Source organism: Polypterus senegalus, chromosome 4 (genome assembly GCF_016835505.1).
Source record: "Polypterus senegalus isolate Bchr_013 chromosome 4, ASM1683550v1, whole genome shotgun sequence".
Taxonomy (NCBI): Eukaryota; Metazoa; Chordata; class Cladistia; order Polypteriformes; family Polypteridae; genus Polypterus; species Polypterus senegalus.
In genome coordinates, this window is record NC_053157.1 from 76,421,974 (window position 1) to 76,446,888 (window position 24,915).

At 37.4% G+C, this 24,915-nt stretch overlaps 1 protein-coding gene across 1 annotated transcript in view; it reads right to left on the bottom strand.

Moving 5' to 3' along the window:
- Positions 1-24,915, bottom strand: part of LOC120527469 (zeta-sarcoglycan) — a 1,186,696-nt gene that overhangs the window by 282,949 nt on the left and 878,832 nt on the right. The gene's annotated exons all lie outside the window — the stretch shown is intronic.

Sequence of the window (24,915 nt, forward strand, 5' to 3'; positions counted from 1 at the left end):
ATAGCTCGCAGGCTCGATGTAGTGCACGTGAAGTCAATCTAAAATACGCAATCAGATTAGAAAAAATATCTTTTCAAGTTCTATTTGGATATAAGTAGGTTCTATTTAGTCGACAGAAATATCTTTGGTAGGAATATAAGTTGAATTTAGTCTTTAAATTTCAATGGTGAAGAAAAATTTATGCAATGATGACTAAATTTAACTTACATTCCTACCAAACATATTTCTGTTGACTAAATAAAAATTACTTATATTCAAAATTTAAATAGAACTTGAACAGATACGATAGTTCATAATACCCACGCAGCACTAAGTGCACGTAAGAGCAGGAGTCATCCGTTTTCCAAGCAGCGTATTTCACTGATACGAAATAGCCTGCCCATTTAATTAATTAGGAGTGGAGAGGTAAATTAAGATTTTGTACAAATGTTTTTCATTTTTCTTCCTCGATGGATTCTGGAACCCCCAGCAACAGCTGCTCGCACCCCAAAGGGTATATATATATATATATATATATATATATATATATATATATATATATATATATATATATATATATATATATATATATATATATATATATGTGTGTGTGTATATGTATGTGTGCATATATGTAGATATGTATGTATATGTATATATGTATGTGTGTATATGTATATATATATATATATATATATATATATATATATATATATATGTCACAGCAACACTCATAACAGTGACAAAAGAATTACATTGACAATCATGTTACGTTATTTTCAAAATGTTTCCTTTTCTTTTTCATTACTTCTTTAACACACTACTTCTCCGCTGAGAAGCAGTGGGTATTTTGCTAGTATAAATATATATATATATATATAGTCACAGATGGCTGGGGAGGCAACCCGGCCGGGACACCCAGGTGGACTGGAGGAGGGCTTACGCCTCCCCCAGACCACGTGGGGGCGACTGCCCTGGTGCCTTTGTGGGCCACAGGTACAGAGCTTTGAAGCTCAACCCTATAGGGGCCCGTGGTCATCGCCAGGGGGTGCCCCTATGCCTTTGGAGCCCAGGACCTCAGCACTTCTGCCACACCTGGAAGTGTTGGAGGGAAGAGGACTGGGGACACCCGGAGTGCTTCCAGTTGCACAGCTGGCACTTCCACCACACTGGGGAGTGCCAGTGGAAGATTGTCGGGCGGCACCTGTAGCCATTCCGGGTGACTATAAAAGGGGCGGAAGGTGGAAGAGGACGGAAGTCAGTGGAGAGGAGAGGAGGCGGTCAGAAGAGAGAAAAGGCATTGTATAGAGGGCTGCAGCACTGGAATGTGTGTGTTCACCATTGTAAATAGTAGTGTAAATAAACGTCCAGTCTGCATACAATATATATATATATATATATATATATATATATATATATATATATATATATATATATATATATATATATATATACTGCTCAAAAGAATTAAAGGAACACTTTTTAATCAGAGTATAGCATAAAGTTCATGAAACTTATGGGATATTAATCTGGTCAGTTAAGTAGCAGAGGGGGTTGTTAATCAGTTTCAGCTGCTGTGGTGTTAATGAAATTAACAACAGATGCACTAGAGGGGCAACAATGAGATGACCCCCAAAACAGGAATTGTTTAACAGGTGGAGGCCACTGACATTTTTCCCTCCTCATCTTTTCTGACTGTTTCTTCACTAGTTTTGCATTTGGCTACAGTCAGTGTCACTACTGGTAGCACGAGGTGATACCTGGACCCTACAGAGGTTGCACAGGTAGTGCAACTTCTCCAGGATGGCACATCAATACGTGTCATTGCCAGAAGGTTTGCTGTGTCTCCCTGCACAGTCTCAAGGGCATGGAGGAGATTCTAGGAGACCAGCAGTTACTCTAGGAGAGCTGGAGAGGGCCATAGAAGGTCCATAACCCATCAGCAGGACCAGTATCTGCTCCTTTGGGCAAAGAGGAACAGGAAGAGCACTGCCAGAGCCGTACAAAATGACCTCCAGCAGGCCACTGGTGTGAATGTCTCTGACCAAACAATCAGAAACAGACTTCATGAGGGTTGCCTGAGGGCCCAAATGTCTACTGCTCCCTGTGCTCACTGCACAGCACCGGGGAGCTCAATTGGCATTTGCCATAGAATACCAGAATTGGCAGGTCCACCACTGGCGTCCTGTGCTTTTCACAGATGAGAGCAGGTTCACCCTGAGTATATGTGAAAGACGTGAAAGGGTCAGGAGAAGCCGTGGAGAATATTATGCTGCCTTTAACATCGTTTAGCATGACTGGTTTGGTGGTGGGTCAGTGATGATCTTGGAGGCATATCCATGGAGCGACTCACAGACCTCTACAGGCTAGACAACGGCATCTTGACTGCCATTAGGTATCAGGATGAAATCCTTAGACCCATTGTCAGACCCTACGCTGGTGCAGTAGGTCCTGGTTTCCTCCTAATGCATGACAATGCCCGGCCTCATGTGGCAAGAGTATGCAGGCAGTACCTGGAGGATGAAGGAATTGAAACAATTGAATGGCCTTCACGATCCCCTGACTTAAACCCAATAGAACATCTGTGGGACATTATGTTTCGGTCCATTAGGCGCGCCAGGTTGCTCCTCAGACTGTACAACAGCTCAGGGATGCCCTCATACAGATCTGGGAGGAAATGCCACAAGACACCATCCGTCGTCTCATTAGGAGCATGCCCGACGTTGTCAAGCATGCATACAAGCTCATGGGGGCCACACAAGATACTGAAAAGCATTTTGAGTAGCAGAAATTAAGTTTTTGAAAAATGGACTAACCTGCCACATCTTCATTTCACTCTGATTTTAGGGTGTCTACACAATTGAGCCCTCTGTAGGCAGAAAACTTTTATTTCCATTAAAAGACTTGGCATCCTTTTGTTCCATTGCCCTGTTGTTATTTGTATAGATATCCAACTTCATATTGAGATCTGATGTATCTAATGTGTTTCTTTAAAGTGTTCCTTTAATTTTTGTGAGCCGTGTATATATATATATATATATATATATATATATGTATCCATTATCCATATAAATTTATTTGTTATGAAGCCAATTCCAACATAGACAGGTGCAGGAGACACAAGTGTAAGCACACACAAATTTTATTTTCCTTTTTCTCTTGTGGGGAATGTCTTCCCCATTGCCCACAAACACAATATAGTACCCAGCACACAGCACAACACAATTTTTCTCCTTTCCTTTCTTTCTTCCTTCTCTCTTCTCCTCCACTCCTCTCAGCAAGCTTTACCTTCGTCCTCCCGATTCTGGCTCACCAAGTAGTGTCCACTAGCCCCTTTTATAAGGCACCTGGAAGTGCTCCAGATGCTTGTTGAAGCATTTCTGGCAGCACTTCGGGTGTGGCAGAATTGCTGCTGAGAAGGGCTCAGCAGCTGCTGCAGCACCCACGGATCCCAGCATGGCTGTATAACACTCCAATTCCCATTAAGCGCCACGGGAGTTTGAGGCACCTTTGCAACCCAGGGGGGCTTCTACCTAATGCTCCAGGAGAGGTAATGCTCTGACCACACGTCCTCTCCCGGTCCTTCCATTGTGGAGGTGTCCTGGCCGGGCAAGGGATCCAGCCGTCCCCCACAATATATACATATATATTTTTTTATACAAATTTGTAAATGTTTTTTTAATAGAGCCACATATTTTAAGCTATTTTAAATGTGAATTTAATTCTGGTTATTCATACACAAAGGAAAGTTTTTAGAACAATTAATTTGTAAATTCTGAGCATTTTTTTTTGGCCAAATATCATTTAAATAACTAAAGTTGCATTAAATCCAGGCCTACAGGGTATATTTTATTTTATATGCCTGCAGTCCAATTACATTTTTATACTGTAATTCAAGCCAAAACCTGTGTTCACATCTACAAAGACATTACAGTTACAAAGAAACTGCATGCAAAAAAAAAAATATATATATATATAGCGAACACAAATGTTGCATATAATAAAGATATACACATAAGTTCACATGTATACATTTATTTTTTTAATTCAAAGGGAAAACATATAATCATATGCATCATTGGTGATGACATATCAATTCCACAATTCTTTTCCAGAGCCAGGGACCACTAACAGGCACCAAGAATAAAATGAGAATGGAGAAAGAATCTTTGGAAAAAAAATGTATATATTTAAAGGCCTTGTTTTAACTGCTGGGACTTTATTATCTGCCTGATTCCTTTATTAAAGGTGCTTTACAACATTTGAGATACAATTGGTTACATTCCTTTTATTATTTTCTTTTTTCCAATTGGAGCATAGGCAAAAGATATGACTTGATCATGGTTGGAGAGTTTCAGCAGCAGGTACCTAATTCTCTGTGTGAAATGTCCCAGGACTGCATTCTTATGTGAAAGAAACTGGACAAACACTTTGCCAAAAGAATGAATTTACACTGGTTCCACATTAAGCATGGCAACAGAGTTGCTCCTGTAGCAACTCACTTCAACAGCCATGGACACTGTGAGAGGGACTTTAAAGTCACAGGACTTATGGGCAACTTCAAAACACAGCAAGAGAGAAAAGAATGGGAAGTTAAACTCATGCTAAAATGTAACACATTACAACATGGTTTGAATAGAGACAAGAGTCTGTGGACTGACACAGATAACCTGACTACAGATCCACATTGTATTGAAAAACTCATCAGAAACTTCAAAAGACTTTTTTGGACAGTTATCTTATCAAAAGATCTTGACAATACATTGTTCTCCTCTCTTGTAGTGTGAAGTCAAGCAAAATGACACCTTTTATTGGCTAACTAAAACGATTACAATATGCAAGCTTTCGAGGCAACTCAGGTCCCTTCTTCAAGTTTACATCTTGCCTGAAGAAGGGTCCTAAGTTGCCTTGAAAGCTTGCATATTGTAATCTTTTTAGTTAGTCAATAAAAGGTGTAATTTTGCTTGACTTCTTACTACATTCATAATGGCTAACACAGTACAACACCCTAGTTCTCCTCTCTTGCTAAACGAATCTTAGCCTTGAGAGGTCTATTAATTTTTTTACATCTAAGATGTCTCATTTAATGGTTTTCCAATGCTGTATCTGTCCTAGTGTCTATAAAAACACATCAAATTTCAGTTTCTGTATTACATCTTGCCTGAAAAAGGGACCTGAGCTGTCTTGAAAGCTCTCTATTTTAATCTTTTAGTTAGCCAATAAAAGGTGTAATTTTGCTTGACTTCTCACTATAGTAATCCCTCGCTATATCGCACTTCGATTTTCATGGCTTCACTCTATCGTAGATTTTATATGAAAGCATAACTAAATATATAACGCAGATTTTTCGCTGCTTCGCGGGTTCTGCGGACAATGTGTGTTTTTACTTCCTGTACATGCTTCCTCAGTTGGTTTGCCCAGTTGATTTCATACAAGGGACGCTATTGGCGGATGACTGAGAAGCTAACCAATCAGAGCACGCAGTTAAGTTCTCCTGACTGAGAAGCTAACCAATCAGAGCACGCAGTTAAGTTCCTGCGTGCTGAATGCAGTGTTAACCAGGAAGACTCGTCTCGCTCATTCAGCATCAACGTGTTTCGCTGTGTAAAGAGTTGTGCTCTTTTGTGTTTATCTTTGTGCATAGTCAAGCCCTTCATTATGGCTCCAAAACAATCTGCTACTGCTTCAGGGGCTGTGCCCAAGCGCAAACGGAAGATGTTAACGATTGCCGAAAAGGTAAACGTTTTGGATTTGTTGAAGGCTACGATTCTTTTTATTTAAAAAGTAGGAAAGGAATATAAGATCTACGGACGCAGTGTCCTTTTAACCAGGGTGCAAAATGAGTTGTAAGTGGATGTAATAAGGCAGTAGTCTGGATGGAATCTGCTTTAGGGATTTGGATTGAAGACTGCCAGAAGAAGAACAACGGCAGTGCTACACAATCGCCTGAAGTGGCTCCTTTGGAAGAACTGTAGCGCTCTCCTTTGTTGTGCAGTAAAATTAAACTCATTGTTATCGGACAAGTCATCGTGTCATTGTTGGTGAGTAACTATAATGTTCTACTTACAGTACTTAGTACATGTACGTATGTTTAGTGTCACTGTACACACATTTACTGTATAGTATTTTTCTTGCATTGTACGTATTTATTGCTGGTGGCCTATCTATCGTAATGGCTGTAACATATGTGATATCGGAGACACTCAATATTGAGGTTTTACTGTATATAAACAGTGTGTTTATATACATAATTTCAATGAATCTTACCTAATATCTAAGAGAATACAAAGGGATTATGCTGTATAACTCTGGGGGAATATTTATAAACAGTGTGGGAGAGTTTATAAGGGCTTAAAATATATAAAAATAACCATACAAACATATGGTTTCTACTTTGCGGATTTTCACCTATCGCGGGGGGGGTCTGGAACGCAACCCCCGCGATCGAGGAGGGATTACTGTACATCCATAATGGTTTACATGGTACAACACCCTAGTACTATATTCTTCAAATTCATAAACCTTTCAAATTTTGCAATAAGCAGGATAACGTAGGTTTTAGTGCTAAAAAGGCAAGGACTAAATGTTAAATCTGTGTCAATCATAAAACCTGCATGTATAATGGATTCAACCAAATAAGGTTTAAGTCTTTCAAATTAACATTTATCAATATACTATTTCTAGAACTGCCACCCAATAAAGGAACATAAGAAGAAGTCATTTTACTAATTTACTGTTTCACTTCTCTAAAGTATTTCATCCATCCATCCATTTTCTAACCCGCTGAATCCGAATACAGGGTCACGGGGGTCTGCTGGAGCCAATCCCAGCCAACACAGGGCACAAGGCAGGAACCAATCCTGGGCAGGGTGCCAACCCACCGCAGAAGTATTTCATTAATTATGTAATTTAAAAAGTATAATGGGAAAATTGAAAAATATAGAGTGTCATTAGGATATCAATGAAAGATAATATTATGTCTCCCCTCTTGGAAACTAATAAAAAAGAAGTGTGACATACTAAACAGTGAAAATGATGTGAAAGGCATAAAATAAAACAGCTATGAAGAGGTTTTGATTGAAATTCTTAACACTCTGCGGTAACAAAAAAGCACCTAAACAGAAAACGATAATGACTGTAACTTGGCCTTCACTATGATAAGAGATGACTGACAAAACTGTCAAATGATTGGACCCAGGGCAAAATACCAATAAAAGGGAAACAAGAAACAAGTATGTCCAAAATTAAACGACAAAAAAATAAGTAAGAAGCCAACATTTGTAATGGAATGAAAAATCCCAACAAAATCAGTAAGCATCGGTACAAAAGTATTTTTTTTTTTATCTAAAAACTACAGTCTTGACAAAATGGCTGTAATAATAAAAATTGTATTGAGAAAAGATCAAAGTGTAATGTGTTTTATCTACTCTCTATATATAAAATCCTAAGCCTAAAAGTGCAACGGTGACATTTTATGTCACATTTTTTGTCATGCTTTAAATCAGGTTTATTTTAAAACCTACGAGGTGTGGCAGAAAAGTAATGAGACCGATTTTTTATTTACCAAAGTTTTTATTTTTTTCAAACATCAATGTTATCCCCTTCAAAGTACTTTAGTTCCCTTGGGCAGCTACACACCGATGGAGACGTTGTTCCCACTGTTGGTAGCAGCGCTGGAAGTCTTCAACCGGTATGGTCTTCAGCATGTCCGTTACACTCTTTTGGATGTTTTCTAAAGTCCCGAAATGACGTCCTTTGAGGACATTTTTCAGTTTAGGAAAAGGAAAAAGTCACACGGACTGAGGTCAGGTGAATAAGGGGGCTGGGGAACCACAGGAATGCGTTTTGAGGTCAAAAATTCTGTTATGGAGAGGGCAGTGTGACATGGGGCGTTGTCATGATGGAGCATCCATTTGTCTGCAATGTCTGGTCTCACGCGAATGGCTCTTTTTCTAAGCCTTTCAAGGACGTCTTTATAAAAATTCTCCAAGCTTAACACAAAATTTAATGGCACAACGTTGCTCCAAATTCCGCTGTTCCATTTTGCGTGACGCACAACCAAAAACACAACTTCGCTAATAGCAATCACAAAAATCACGTAGTTAACGGAAGGAGTTGAAACTCGCACTGAGCTATGGGAGGGTACTGATACACGTGCTCTGTCAAGGACAACAGCGCAGCATTGCCAGATCGCTTGCAGTGTTGCCAGTCTCATTACTTTTCTGCCACACCTCGTATATATGTTTGGTATCATTCTTTTCAGAATTTATCAAACTTTAATGTGATGTCGTTAGATTTTTAGAGTCTTATTCCATTTTTAAATTATAAACAAAAAAATATCAAAAAGTCACATCTTGCGAGACGGGACTTTGTGGCAAAAGATTTAACCACACCTGGAGCCGGAAATAAAACACGAAATGTAGGACAGCTGCTGTACAGGCTTTTAAATGTTTGAAGCGCCATGCGAGATGCAGTTCACGCAGCATGACAGCAGCAGCAAGCCAGCAGCTGATCGAGCAAACAGGAGGTAAAAAAAAAAAACTGTATTTTTTTCCCTGTTTTGTATCACTGTTTAAGAAGGGGTTTTGGAGGAGCGACTGCGTCTCCTTGGGGTATGTTTGGCCCCCCTCATCACAATGTGAGCGGCAGAGACGTGAAGTGGCAGGCAAGCGAAGCAAGCAGGGTGGAACCCCCCATAGTTAAGTATAACCTCATTAGTGTTAACCCTGAACATCTTTCATGCCTGGAATTCTGTGTAAAAACAGTTAATCTGGGGTTCGCTGTTATGATCTAATGTAAAGCATTAAGCCCAAACAACAGTTGGAATAGTACTCTACTGCCATCTACTGGTCAAAACAACATCATGCTGCCAAAAAAAAAAAAAAAACAAAAAAGACATGAATATTTACTATGCGTTTAGACACTCTATATTAACTCATCAACATCCAAGAGTGAGGCAGAGCCTTTCACTAAAACACACACTGTTATGTAAATAAAAGCTGTAAAGCCAGTTTTAGAACAAACTGAAACCAATTCATTAGTTGAATCAAGGGGTCATGATGACAATGGGAATTGATCATCAAATGCTGAGACAGAAGCATAAGGCATTGTACAACCAAAATGCCCTGATATGAGTGGTGAATTTGGTTGTGTTAATCTTCAGTGTGGCAAAAAGGCAAAATGATTACAATCAAGTGGAAGGACAGGACAGACATTAGCCTCTTAAGCACTGTTCACTGTGCATTAACTTGTCAATTTTCTTGTGCTGTGGTAGCCTGAAATAACCCAATGGGCAGTATCGCTTGTAAAAATGAGGTGCTGCCATTCTACCCTATTATTTACCATCTGTCTGTATGTTCGTAACTATTTCAAAACATATCACACAAAAGACAAAAGCTGTGGTAACTAGACACACCATTGTAGACTACTGTATTTGTGTTGCAGGTTTGGTAAAATCATGTTTCTGTTGCACATAATATTTTTCTTGTTGAAATATCTAGTTTATAATGAAACAGTTAAGCTCATTGTTACTTATATTCAATGGAGATGCAGTTTATATTTTGTGTTTATCAGCTTACCAGACTTCCCTGTCCCTAGCTATAGAAAAATAATCAAAAGAAAAATAATCATGTCCTTGATCTGCTGCAGGGTCTCTGCCTAGTGGGACGTTCCTGAAGCAGCTCTAAGGGGAGCTGTCTGCTCCTGGGGGCATTCTTATGACATGCCCAAACCACCTGAACTGGCTCTTTTCAATCCAGAGAAACAGCAGCTTTACTCTGGGGCGCTCCCAAATCATTGAAGTTCTCAGCCTGTAACGGAGTGTCAGCCAAGACACTTAATTTCTGACACTTGTATTCAAAGTTTAATTCTTTAGGTTATTTCCCACAGCTCATGACCATAAGTTAGTACAGGAATGTAGATCGACTAGTAAACTGAAAGCTTTGTCTTTAGACTCAGCACCCGCTTCTTCACCACAGACTGGTATGGTGCCTGCAGAACAGCTGCCACTGTTCCTACCTGCTTGTCAATCTCACATTCCCTTTCTTATATTACTCGTGAATAAGATCCCGAGATACCTGAACTCTCCCAATAAGCGCACCTAGTGAGAACAATCCACTTTTTTCTGAGAGACTTGTTTGTCAAGGGACACTCTACAAGGAACACAATCCACCAGATGACCTAGCTCTAGGGCATCATTAAGGTGCACAGGCCTCACCACTGTGGTGATGATGCTCCAGGGTGGGAGCTTAACAGTTTTTCTATATTAAACACAAGTGATTTATTTATATTTTCATCTGCAAATTTAAAGATATTATCAAAGTTGGCCTAGTATAAGTTTTTCTTATACTGGTTAATAATTTTGTGCCATACTGACTAATATATCAGCAACTTTGTTGTTCTTCATTGCACAATTTTTTTTTGCTTTCTAACATGCAAGGAAACGTGGTATTGTTTGGAATATAGTGTTGTGACTTTCTTTTCACTTTATCTACCATTGGTTTTGGTATATTTGCTTTACATAAAGCCTATTTTAAGTACACATAGTTATTTGTAAGATAATACGCATCTTAACAAAGCATGGATTAAGTTTCAGATTCTCAGAATATCTATACAGCTTGATGTACATTTATTACTTAGATGTCTTTCAGTTCTGTTTTTTAACAAAGCATTAACCTTGACAGAATATGGCATTATTGTTGTTAGTAAAAAAAAACATATAAACAACCAATTTTAATGTAGCAGCTTCACACTACCAAATCCTTTCATTCATATTAATGTTCTGTATTACAAATTTTCATTGTGCATGCTGTTTAAAATAGTCTCAAATTAAATTATATAGTTTATTCAGCTGACTATAAAGCACAGGGCTTTGCAGCAGAGGAAATGCCCAACTGACAGGCACAGCCAACCTTCTATTACAGGCCCGAGACCCTACTGACAATTGATCTCCAGTAGGGCTCCCCATCTGAGCCAAGCTTGTTCTGTCCAGCTTCCGCTGCCTTCTCTGTACTTACAAGGAAGTGAGCACCAGGTCACTCCAGCTCCATGAGCTACTCAGATGGAGTGGCCTTCTTTAGCCCATGAGTGTTGGCTACATGATCCTTTCGGAACTCTCCTCCTGCTGCCTGCCTTCTCTCTCTTGCACTGGCTCACTTCTTTTCTCTTCTTTCTTTAACCTCCATCCATCCATTCTTTTCCTTTTCTTCTCCTGCTCCTTTTTCTCCCTGTCTTTGCCATACAGGCCTCTCTTATACTCTGCCGTCCGAATTGGGCATGGTTGTGAGACACTGCTCCCTCTGAGGCAATAATGAGGTACCTAACTGATGCTCGCCTTCACATGTGCATGTGCGATCAACCAGGCCTCCCAACTGTCCCTGGATTGAAGCACATTAACGTGAACACAATCATTTATCTAAAATCAGCACAGCGCCACAGATCAATTATCACACTTCAGTACAGAAAATCAAACTAAGTGTGTTTCATGCAATATATTGATGGCAACAAATAATCAACACTACATTTATAAGATATAGCAATAACTTAAATACATCACTTTATAAAGGTGTAATGGTTTAATAGAGTGTCATTAGGAATTTTTGCTTGGTTTTCAGAATTACTGTACATGTTTAATAGCAAATAGTGTTAGAAATTCAATCAAAAGCACAACATTTGATTAAATGAGTACTATGTAAAAAACAAACAAACAAACAAAACCCCCTAGTAAGTAATTGTCTCTGGAACTCAACCTCTTATGTGATTTTTGTATCAATTTTAACTAGTCTACTCAAAAACCTGTTCTTTTGCCATTCTGAAGTAGATTCGCCTGTTTAGTTCAGATCATAATCTTTCTGCATGACCTGAAACCTAATCCAGAGGAATTTTTTTTGATATAGTAAACATAATTAGCAGCTTAGTTTATAAGAGAAGTAGTGTTTTTTGCCCTAAATTATTTTTTATTTTGAATGGATATTTTAATGTGTTTTTTTCACAATTGTTTTGAACTGCTTGGCTACAGCTAAAAATACTACACACATCCAAATTTGTCACTCCACAATAGAAGAATTTGGTCCTGTTTTCAATATGAAGTTTTCTTTCTGTGTCAATGACTTACAGCAGACATACAGAGTTTCTTTTCATGAAAAACCACTTAAACAATTTGTTAGAGAAGCAGATCCTTTCATAAGGGATGAGCTAATCCACTCAACAATTTTGTTTACATTTTTTGCACTCACAACAGTATTTGTATATATATAGAAAGATGGACTCGAGACAGCAATGATGAAAGGCAAACTCTGACAAATAAGAATTTTGTCAAGTGCACTTAAGCTAATTGTATTAGGGTTAATAAATATACACTCTCTATCCACAAATTCTTTGCTTTTTATGAAAAAAGCTTTGTTTCTATATGAGGGTCACTTCTAAAAATATAAAGTGATTTAGACTGCAAAATGAAACTTCAATATAATGTGATCCTCTGTGAAGATGTATAGTGAGAGTAAGGACATTATCTGTTGTTTCAGGTTGCTATTATTTATCGCCATATTAAATGATTTATTGTTTTCACTTCTTACTTTTTTAACCTCCTTTCAAAAGCTCACTTGTTGTCTGCACATCAATAAGAAACTGCAAGAATGAAATGAGTTTAAGTACATGCTATTGTATAGTCTTTTTTTTCAGATACAGAAGGACAAGATAAAATTGCTTCCTTCTAAAGTAACAAACCATATATTACTGCCTGACAGTAAATGCTATGGATTTAGAATATACTATGACTTTTCATAGTAGGAACCATCTCAAGGCATTTAAGAAGTAAATAAATATAACCATAATTGTTCATATAAATATTATCCCACATGGGTGTCTGAAGATCACCATTCTGGGCTTATCTAAAGCATGTAATACTGACCCAAACAGTTAGGGGATTCTGTCACTAACTATATTGTCTCCTATTCCCTTCACAGTGTTGAGAAGACACCCAATGAAGGCAAATGACCCCATCCCTTCCAGTCCAAGCTGTATCAAGTCTACGCATTTCCAGATGAAGGCGTCACAGTTCAGAATGAGCAAACGGCTGCACAGAGCTTCTCTAAATATTACATCTGCTGAAGAAGAACCATTGAACATGTTATGAGGGCTACTCTTTATTTTTTGATTTTGTTTCTCCTAATAAGCTGTTGAGTGTTTGTTTTGTTTTGAACTAGCAACAGATTAAAAGGGACATCCCAGTTGGCTTTCTAACATTTCTTCTTTGGACTTTCCTCGCCCTAAGACAATATTGTCATATATGTGCATCGGAGGATATCGTCACAGGCTTGAAGGCTGCTGATGTGTACCAGGGAGATTGGGGTCAAGGGCCTGTGCAGCTGCTCATCCCCATGAGGACACGGGATGATGTGTAGACATACCTCCTGATATTTGAATGCACGGCCACCCGACAACACTGCAGCGCATGTGGGGACACCTTCTGGCCCAGTTCCTAACTGGGAAGATGCAGTGGGCAAACTAAATTAGTCAAGACACTAATATATAAGTAAAATGTTTTGGAAATTCTCTGTTGTACTTCTTACATGGTAATGTTTAAGATTATTAAATATGTTCCTCTAAAATCCCTGCAACTTGTAGAAGAAGCCTAATTTTCTATAATAAACACCCGTATCTTATCTGGTATTCAGAACGGGTTAAACATTTAAATGTGTAGGCTCTTCAATAACAAGGAACTGGGGTCTTAAGATCAGGAAGTAAAGTAGTAACAATTTAAGTTAAGTCTAATTAATTACATTAGTTTAAAGAACATTTATTAACCAAAATGAAAAGATGGACTTATTAAATTTCACAAATACTGAATGCAAGCAAACTTTCAGAATAATTAGGCCAACCACTCCAGAGGAAAAAAACAACATTTTGACATTTTTAAATGGTCATTGTGTGTCACATTCTGCCTGGCTATACTTAGCCGGCTGGGCACATTTTTGATAATTATACTGAATTACTGATTGTGTTTTAGGTTCAAACTCTCCCATTATAATAAGGCTACACCTCTACACCTTTGTCCAGGTCTGTTACTATTACACAAAGCAAATGAGAAGTCATGTAATATATGCATAAAAATATATATAATGAAGTAAATAACAAACAAACAATGCACATTATTCTGGTAGCAAATAAAATAATTGAATAGCTTGGTCCTTATTTGGGAAAGAAAATGAGTGAATAAATGATATTACTGTCAAATTAACATATAAATGGAGAGTCTTATACAATTTCTCAATAAAAACAGAAAAAAAATCAGCCTACCCAAAATTGTTGTTTGAATTTCATGAGTTAACCTGCTTCAGTCACATAAGAACTTCAGTGAAAATGTGCTTTCATTGCTGCAAGAAAATACCATTTGTTTTCCTGCACTCACTGACTGGCTTCATAGTCCTACAGGATATGAAGTCTAGTTATGAATTTATCATCTTCACCTCCATAATTGGTGAGTTGTTCTCTTACTTCTAGCACTGACACTTAACTAAACTGTGGCAAATAACCTTCTTTTACTTGACTAGTGTTGCTGTCATGTAACGAACAGATTTCATCTCCTCTACTCTTTCACCCCTTGTTGCCACTGGCTGTAATTTTAAATTGGCCACTTTCCAGAGTATAGATCACAGCCCCACAGCAACATCTGCAGATATAGACATTTACATAATTAAGGTGAATCAAAACAAAACCAAAACGAATATAGTGAAACAATCAACACAAAAATAATTTGACATTTCCATGCACTCTAGCCTTAGAATTCCCTCTCCTGGTGGCATGGAAGAGAAACAGTGCTTTAAGTCACCAGTTTTAAAAATTTTTTGTATTACACCAGTGTTTCTCAACCTTTAAGTATTTGTGACCCGAGTTTTCATAACAGTTTTAATCGCGCCCCCCCTAACATTTTTTTGAAAGGAGCCCACTAATACCAATTTGTTCTTTTTTAATTAATGATATATCATAGATGCATATGTTATTATACCTACTTAACTTTTATCAACATTTATCTAACTCTATATTTATTTTTCTAGTATCAGAATGTAGTTTAAGTTAATTTGTTTTGGTTTCAATAGATGTATTTTTCATATATTCGATTCTTGTTTTCTTTTTTTCACATCTATGCGCCCCCCTTTTTGTTACTTCGCGCCCCCCTAGGGGGGCCCGCCCCACAGGTTGAGAACCACTGTATTACACCCTTAGGGCTCACATGTGGTCTCCTAGAGTTTGGTCCACATTTTTATACTTTGTTCCACAACATCCCAGAGAAATCTTTCTCTGTTCATGTTGAAACAAAAAAAAATTACAGTTGGTTTACAGGAAGACTTGGGATAGTATGGCAATGATTTGTTAAGCCTTGGCAACCTTCAGCAAGAATAATTTCTGTGACTTTATAATAGGAATGACCAATTGGAGCAAATTTCTTTTCTTCCTCAAGCTCAGTGGTCTAAAAAGGTCAGTGTCAGGCATCTACTTCTAGCAAATGGTACAAGATGGAATGTTCTTCTAGAATATTTCCAGGTGGTTGCCCAATATCCAGGGATCACATCAAAGTCTCCATCTTGCCTGGGCTTCTTGTAAAAGAATGCAATGGTAATTTAAGAGTAACTGCATTGCAATCTTTCAGGTCCCGTCAATTGATATTTGGCTCCCTTCCGCTTGCCATACCGTTCTCCTTGGAGGTCCTCGAATTGAATATGTCCAGATGATTTTCTTTTCATTAGAATTTCCCTGAATCCCTGGCACTCAGTATATGTACACTGCTGCTGATTCATTCATAAGTTTTTCAGGGGCACATTTTTTACTATGGCCATGTACACTCACCTAAAGGATTATTAGGAACACCATACTAATACGGTGTTTGACCCCCTTTCGCCTTCAGAACTGCCTTAATTCTACGTGGCATTGATTCAAGAAGGTGCTGAAAGCATTCTTTGGAAATGTTGGCCCATATCGATAGGATAGCATCTTGCAGTTGATGGAGAATTGTGGGATGCACATCCAGGGCACGAAGCTCCCATTCCACCACATCCCAAAGATGCTCTATTGGGTTGAGATCTGGTGACTGTGGGGGCCATTTTAGTACAGTGAACTCATTGTCATGTTCAAGAAACCAATTTGAAATGATTCGAGCTTTGTGACATGGTGCATTATCCTGCTGTAACTAGCCATCAGAGGATGGGTACATGGTGGTCATGAAGGGATGGACATGGTCAGAAACAATGCTCAGGTAGCCCGTGGCATTTAAACGATGCCCAATTGGCACTAAGGGGCCTAAAGTGTGCCATGAAAACATCCCTCACACCATTACACCACCACCCTGCACAGTGGTAACAAGGCATGATGGATCCATGTTCTCATTCTGTTTACGCCAAATTCTGACTCTTCTGACATTTGAATGTCTCAACAGAAATTGAGACTCATCAGACCAGGCAACATTTTTCCAGTCTTCAGCTGTCCAATTTTGGTGAGCTTGTGTAAATTGTAGCCTCTTTTTCCTATTTGTAGTGGAGATGAGTGGTACCCGGTGGGGTCTTCTGCTGTTGTAGCCCATCCGCCTCAAGGTTGTGCGTGTTGTGGCTTCACAAATGCTTTGCTGCATACCTCGGTAGTAACGAGTGGTTATTTCAGTCAGTTGCTCTTCTATCAGCTTGAATCAGTCGGCCCATTCTCCTCTAACCTCTAGCATCAACCAGGCATTTTTGCCAACAGGACTGCCGCATACTGGATGTTTTTCCCTTTTCACACCATTCTTTGTAAACCCTAGAAATGGTTGTGCGTGAAAATCCCAGTAACTGAGCAGATTGTGAAATACTCAGACCGGCCCGTCTGGCACCAACAACCATGCCACGCTCAAAATTGCTTAAATCACCTTTCTTTCCCATTCAGTTTGGAGTTCAGGAGATTGTCTTGACCAGGACCACACCCCTAAATGCATTGAAGCAACTGCCATGTGATTGGTTGATTAGATAATTGCATTAATGAGAAATTGAACAGGTGTTCCTAATAATCCTTTAGGTGAGTGTACATCTCATCTGGCACTGGAGAAATCCCTGCCAGACTAGCATAGCTCTTATTGAATACCATACAATCCAATGAATTTTATTCACTGAATAAGTTCATCAAGTTGTGATAATGACTTCAGGCTTTTAAAATCCCAAGAGAGAGGAGTATTGTGTTCCACGTACACCTCAAAACAAAAGACACAGGCACATTCAACAATTTACACTTTCCACTTCTCATATGACATTTTCTGGGTAGTGTGACTAATCTCAGTACCATGCTACCTCCATGAATCAAAGGTAGTAGTCTTCTGTTCATTTTCTTCCTTTTGGATTATTTAGAAACTTTGAGACTGATTTATTCTCACCCATCCTGCTGAGATCACCAGAATTCAGAGACCCTTTGTACTGCAGGTTGATATCCCAGCCCAGTTTTGATTTGTCCATTTCAAGTTGCAAATTACCCTCCAATTACCCTTCTTCAACCTTAAACTGCAAACGTTTGGGAATATCACTCCTCTGATTGGTGAATTGGTACTTAAATTAGATGAGTGGGCAGGGCTATGTAGTAAATTTTGAACTCTGCACAAAGGTGCAACCTACAGAGTGATGTCTTTAATTGGATTTCTTTAAATAAATATGATAAATGGTAGGAAAAAAATCAATGACACCTCATTTGCTACATTTGGTCATATAACAGAAAGTTAAAGATCATTTCCATGCTGAAGAGAAAAGAATGTGTGAGATGTAACATTTTAACTGTATAGCCTTCATCAGGCGTATCACTGAAACATTAAGTTTTTCCTCTTTAGCATGGAAATAATCTTTATTTCCTTAGAAAAAGAGTATGCCATTGCTAAACCCAGGGAACACAATAATAAATGCCATGGTAAAATATAACATATTATTTTCATACAGGAACTGTTTTAAAAAAATATGCTGCCATAGTTTAATGTTTCATTGTAAATGTGACATTCAAATAAAGGATTACTTACCAACTATGCTACAGCCATTAATCTTTATATTGTCTCAAAAAAAAGAAGTGATCAAATGTTTTAGATCATTTTAGATACCTTCCAATACATTTTCTTTCTATTTTTTAAAAATATTTTTATATTTTCTTCACATTTACAAAACATGGTTTGACAGTAGATCAGTTACCACAAAAATTCTTTCTGTACATCTCCATCTCTACATTCCTTTTTTGAACACACATTGCTGTGTTTCTTTTTAAAGCTGTGTTTTCTCAACCTTAATTGGTTCGATATCTATGGCAATGCACAATTTATCAATAATTGGGTAGCACTGACTTTGACTACAAGGTCATTGGTTGAAAAAACTGTAACTATCTGTGAAACTGACAGGTTTAAATCTTTAGAAGAAGAAAGTTGTGTCACTGCTCACAGGTTAGAAAGAAAACGTGACAGCTTTATAGGCTAAATGGACGTAAAAATACAATTGGACATTTTTAGTCTTTGCAAAATCACGCACAATTTCAAGAAAAACAGTGCAAAATGAAAAGTCAGGCCCAAGTCATTGTTTCACACACAATAGAGTTAAAATTAGCCCAGCTGGGTGTAAAACTGCTCAATCTGACAACTATAAATGGGAGCAGTGTTGTCGCAAATTGGCAAAAACATAGAATGTACAAAACCCACATGCAGGGAGCCAGATATGCTGCATTTATGACACTGCTGGTAAAATGGATGGTGGGAGAAGAAATATATTATTTACTTGAAGAGTGAAGATGAAGGATTCTATCCAGTTCAATTCAATATCACACTATGGGTTATGGCATGTAACATGGGATACTAATTTTAATGCGAATAGGCAACTGCTGAAATTATAGCCCTATATCTTTTCTCTGGAGTACTGAAGTATTAAATGGTCTGTAGGTTCACAGCTCCAACAATACGGTTAGAACTTGATGTGAGGTGTGATACCATTTCACTTTGGTCTGGGATCATGTGAGATCCTTCAAAGGTGGATGACAGACCACTGGGAAAAATAATAATTATGAGAGTTGTAAAACTGTTTGTCTCTCTGCCTAATCATATCTGGAAGGGGTATCCAACACATTTCCATAAAAGGCTACTCTTAAAACACTTAATGTATTTCTGACTATGAAGAAGACAAGAACACAAAAAATGACAGCACTTCTAACAATGCCCCTATAAATAGTTCAATACGAGGTGAGAGGAATGGAAGAGACTTCATTTGTCAGTGCATCCAAAAGCATCATTAGCTTCACCTTAGGGATTTGTTCGGGTATTCCACAAAGAGAGAAGTAACTGAGGTGGAGATGTAGCTTGCCAAAGACCAAAACACTATTAAATTGTTAAATTGGATTAAATATTAACTTGACTTTAATCCTTGGTGTCTTCATAGCGGTCATATACAGTGCCTACAAAAGTTATTCACCACCTTGGAAGTTTTTACATTTTATTGTAATACAACATTGAATCACAGTTTATGTAATTTGAACTTTTTGACACTGATGAACTGAAAAATAATATCAAAATTAAAACAGATCTCACGGTGGCGCAGTGGTAGTGCTGCTGCCTCGCAGTTAGGAGACCCGGGTTCGCTTCCCAGGTCCTCCCTGCGTGGAGTTTGCATGTTCTCCCCGTGTCTGTGTGGGTTTGCTCCGGTTTCCTCCCACAATCCAAAGACATGCAGGTTAGGTGGATTGGTGATTCTAAATTGATTCAGCGGGTTGGAAAATAGATGGATGGAAAACAGATCTCAGCAAAGTAGTTTAAATTAAGTACAAATATAAAACAAGAAATAAATATATGATTGCAAAGATTTTGAATGTCAAATTCAGTAATTAGTTTGACCTGATCTCATAAAATATTTTAGGACTATTTTTACATTCTAGCAAGGACAAAATTGTAAGTATTGTGACCTGCCATCTTCAGCTAGCACAGTGCATCAATTCAATTTGACTGATGCTGACCTGAAAGATAATGTGTTCAGTCTTGTTCATAGCCCATTTTACTGAACTTTCAAAGATAGAGAACATATTATTAACATTTATTTAGTTACTATTTGCTTTATGAATTTATGTACAAATCTACACTGCAATTGTCAAATCTTTTTGAAGCTTAGGCCTGGGTAAAATCAGAAAATATTCAGTAAAATGCTATTTGAATATGGGAAATACTGACAGCTGATGTTTCTAGACTTTAAATGTGGTTATAGTACATTTCTGTGCAGCACAATATTTGACTTATTCATCCAAATGCTGTTTAAAATGTGATTAGACTGTTTTGTTCTGCCTCTCCTAGAAACAGAGTGAATTCACATAATACATAGGTTTGTTTCTTTTCAGTAACATATAAAACCAGACTGTGTTTTGATGGGCTAGAGTCAGAGTATATGAACTAGAGACAGAGGACATGAAACAGGAGAATGATTTAGACCTAAACAAAATATACCATGAAAAGAAGGTAGTTTATATATATATATATATATATATATATATATATATATATATATATATATATATATATATTATCCTTAAGGCAATTCACAGAATAAATTATAAAAAGGCAACTTCAAAAAGAATATTGTAAGTAGTTCTGAATGTAATTTAACTCATCCATGTAAAGCACAAACATGGTTTAATGCCACAGATAAGATAAATACACTAGAATTTGTGCTTAGAGCTTGATACTATGTACATGCTTGTTTAAGGGCAATTACCTACTCCAAAATTATTATATTTTGAACAATGAATACTATGTGGGCATCTAATCCAGATCATGAAAACTGTGAAAGTTATTACTAACATCAATAATAATAAATGGATCGCTTGTGGTTCAAAGGCTGCTTTACTGATTATCATGAAGAGTTCCTTTAAAACAAAGGACAAGGAAGGAACATGTCCAGCGAGATTTAAAGGAGAAGATCATGGAGAGCAAAAAATGCTTAAAGAAGTAATAGAGAGTACAAGCTGCTACAGAATAATTGGGAGATATGTGGAGTCGAGTAGGGCACCAGCACAGAAAATATTTCTGAGCAGTGTTAATGTAGGAAAATTGCTTTTTGGGCACACATTGAAGTGGAAAACACCTTCTGCTACACAGCATTTTATCTTATTTGAATAAGATAGGCAGCTAAAATATATGAGGATATTTTGAATCCCCTTGTACCTTTAACACCTTATAGCCTTTGTTGCTAAGAGATAAACTAAGGTCATTGAAGGTGAAGTGAAAGTGGACACCACTTAATGGTTTCATCTGGACATAAACATCCATCCATCCATTATCCAACCCGCTATATCCTAACTACAAGGTTACAGGGGTCTGCTGGAGCCAATCCCAGCCAATACAGAGCGCAAGGCAGGAAACAAACCCTGGACAGGGTGCCAGCCCACCGCAAGGCAGGACATAAACATATAAGAACATAAAAAATCTGACAAACGTAAGTACACCAATCTGTTTGTCAAGCTTGTTTGTTCAGCTAATAGCTAAGCTATCCCACTATCTCAGATTTTTCTTAAAGGTTGTCAAGGCTTCTGCTTCAACTACATCTCTCAGTTGTTTCTACCAGATTCCCACAACTCTTTGCATAAAGAAGTGCTTCCTGGCTTCAGTCTTAAATGTACTTTCCCTTAATTTCCACTGGAAATTAATTTCCACTGGTGCTGAAACAATTCTGGTATTTTTAGTTTACCACAGTTTTCTCTGCTCGAGACTAAACATGTTTAACACAAAAGTACAAAATGTCCTTAAGTCATAGGATGCACCTGGATGATCTCCTCTTTATAGCTTCAACTACTGTTGTTTTTTTTTGTAGCATAGTGACCTGAACTGCACATAATTTTCCAGACTCGGATTTACTAGTATATTATGTAGTCTAATGTACTTTGCTTTATATTCAAGAGTTTTTAACAATGTAACATAACGTTTTATTTGACTTTTTAATTGCTTTTGGAAACTAACAGTATTAGACGATGAAAATGTGTCAACATAAACTCCTAAATCCTTTTCCCAAGGTTGCTTGTTCATGTTTCCAATGTATAGCACTGTGCACTTTTCTACAATGACATTTTCTATGCTTTTGCACAATTCTGATGCTTGTTCAGTTCTTTTTGCACTCTTTTGGTACTCCCATTCATTCAATGTTTGTCACTATACCAGAATCAATTTATAAAATGTAACTGTCCCAGGACAGACCCATAATGGACTTTACTGATGACCTCATTCCACTTGGAGCATTCTGCTCTTATCTCTGCTCTTTGTCTCCTATCTGTTAACCAAGATGTGATCTAGTTTTGTGGGTTACTTCTGATGCCTTGCATGCTTTTTAGGAGATTAAGTCAAAGGCTTTTAGACAGTCTAAGTACATATATTATAAACTACTTCTATTTGGCAGGATCTTCCCCTCATACTATAAGCCAGTGCCGGCTGTTTTTTAGTATATCACTTTCATACAGGTAGTTTTATAATTTATAATTTGTTATAGTTTACATAATTTTGCATTGTACAGAAGTAAGACTTTTTGGTCTGTAATTACCAGGAACCATCTTGTCTCTCTTCTTGAAGATTGGAGTCACATAATCAACTTTCTAGTTGTCAGTTACTTCACCTTTCAGATGTGACAGCTAAAAAAATTCCTATAAATTTTACAAATTTTCATTTACTATTGATGAAATATTATCAGGTCTAGGGATTTTATTAACGTTCAATTTACGAAGCACATTTAACTCTTCTGTTTTAAAATCTAACAACTCAGAGTTTGTTTTAAAATATAGATTGGGGTACAAACACATAAGTTATAGAAAAGAAGGAGCAGAATCAATAATATATCCTGAGGTTCAGGTCCTTTGACAAGAGTGCATAATTTTAAATATATTCTATGAATGCATGGTTACAGCTGTGATCTTTTGCATAGTTATGCTAATCTAGACAATTTGCTGACAGGAATAGAGACACAAATGTTGTCTAAGCTGTTGGCTATCAAAAGCCATGTCTAATACTTCCTGCATGACACCCTGGTCAACCTACAGAACACCTTCAGCACAATAAATCAACCATTCAACCTATTCAGTGTTCGGGTGAGCACCGTACCCTAACCCAATTTCTTTTTCTATGGTTATATTCATGAATAAAAGCAAACTTGTTTTGTTATACATGTACGTTTTGTAAAAGTGTTTATTTGATATTTGGAGTTCATTCAGTCTTCACACATTATACACTTCATGTCTACATTTTGTCAATTATTACTAAAATATAAAAAACATTTCTTCTCTAGTTATATGTTCAACAACTTCCACCTCACATTTCATCCTACGTTTACAAAGATCTTTGTAGACACGGAACAAACAAGAAATGCATGTGTTCCAAATAACGATATACTGTATTATTAACCTATACAACTGCAGGCACCTCACACTCAGAGAAAGGGGCCTTGAGCTGGGAGAATTTTTTGCTCAAGTTGAGCTCCGTCGAGGGAATGGGGAAGTGATGGGATAGCAGGCTGCTTGCTGCTTGTGCTGATCAACACATTAACAAAACAAAAGACACTGATGGAGAGGTGCAAAGGAATTTAAGGTGGGCTGGGATTATGAGTTTTTTCGTAGGCTTTAGGGATTCTAGTGATAAATAATCACATACTCCACTTGATAATGAAGCAAATTAAAAATAGAAACCATGAAGCACTTCTACATGGAAAGGGTTATGGAAATCTGTAACAGACTAACAAGTCATGTTGTTGAATCAGAGAAATAAATAAAAATGTAAAAATGTATGGATGTGATATTGGAGCAAAGTAGCTATTATAACCAACTTGATATACTTAATAAAGTTTCCCCTATTTGTATCATTACTTATTATCTTTAAAGCAGGTAGTCCTGTGTTGCCATTGGTTTATAATCTGTAAATTAGCAATGAGAACAAAAACATAATTTTCCAAAATATACTATATTTCTTTAAAAAATTATATATTAATAGAGATATGACTATTCATTTAAAAAGTGATAATATTTTTGATCTAGGGTTTGTAATGGTAGGGATGCACAGTGGCATATTGGTAATGCTGTTGTCTCTCAATAAGGAGGCTGGGGTTCATGTCCTAGGTGATTTCTGTATGGAGTTTGCAAGTTTTCCCCCTGTCCACATGGCTCTCCTGTGGGTGCTGCAGTTTCCAATCTCAGTCCAAAGACATACAGGTTAAGTGAACTGGCATTGCTAAATTATCTCTTTTGTGTGTGTAAACTCGTCCTGCTCAGGGATTGTTCCTGTCTTACACCTTATGCTTGCTGGGACAGAGTCCCTGTGTCGGCAGGTTCAGAAGATGAGTGGATGGATGGTTTGTAAAACTACGGCTCCTTAGCTTTATTTTGTTCCCATATTTTGGTGCCCTATCCTTTCTGATTGAAGTTAATTAGGCAGATGGGGCTTTATTACTGGCATATGGCATGCTCTGTTGATCTCAGTACTTCACCCTGAAAAACAGCTTAAATTATATAGAATCTCTTAATGCAGCTGATGCTGTATCAATAATAAATACAAATGTCCTAAAAATCAAATTGTTGAATCGATAAAAATGACTGTTGCATTATCATCAAAAGAAAAACTAAAGCTTTTCTACACTAAAACATGGCTTGAATTAATTTTCTTTACTGTAACATTAAATGTTAACTGTATGAAATGTGACATTTATAAAATTCATTTGTATGTTTTTTTTTTAAAAAAAAACAGTATTTAACATTTACTTAAAATTAATACATGACAGAGTGAGGGATTTAATTCAATTAATGATTCAGATTGAGCTGCTTGAGAAATATCAGTAGAGTGCAAGTTACGGTGTTTTTGTATTTGTCAGGACAATACTGGTTTTAGTTTAATTTATCTGTCAACCTGTGTTTATCTGATTCCACACATCTCTTTTTAGCTCCTCACTGCAC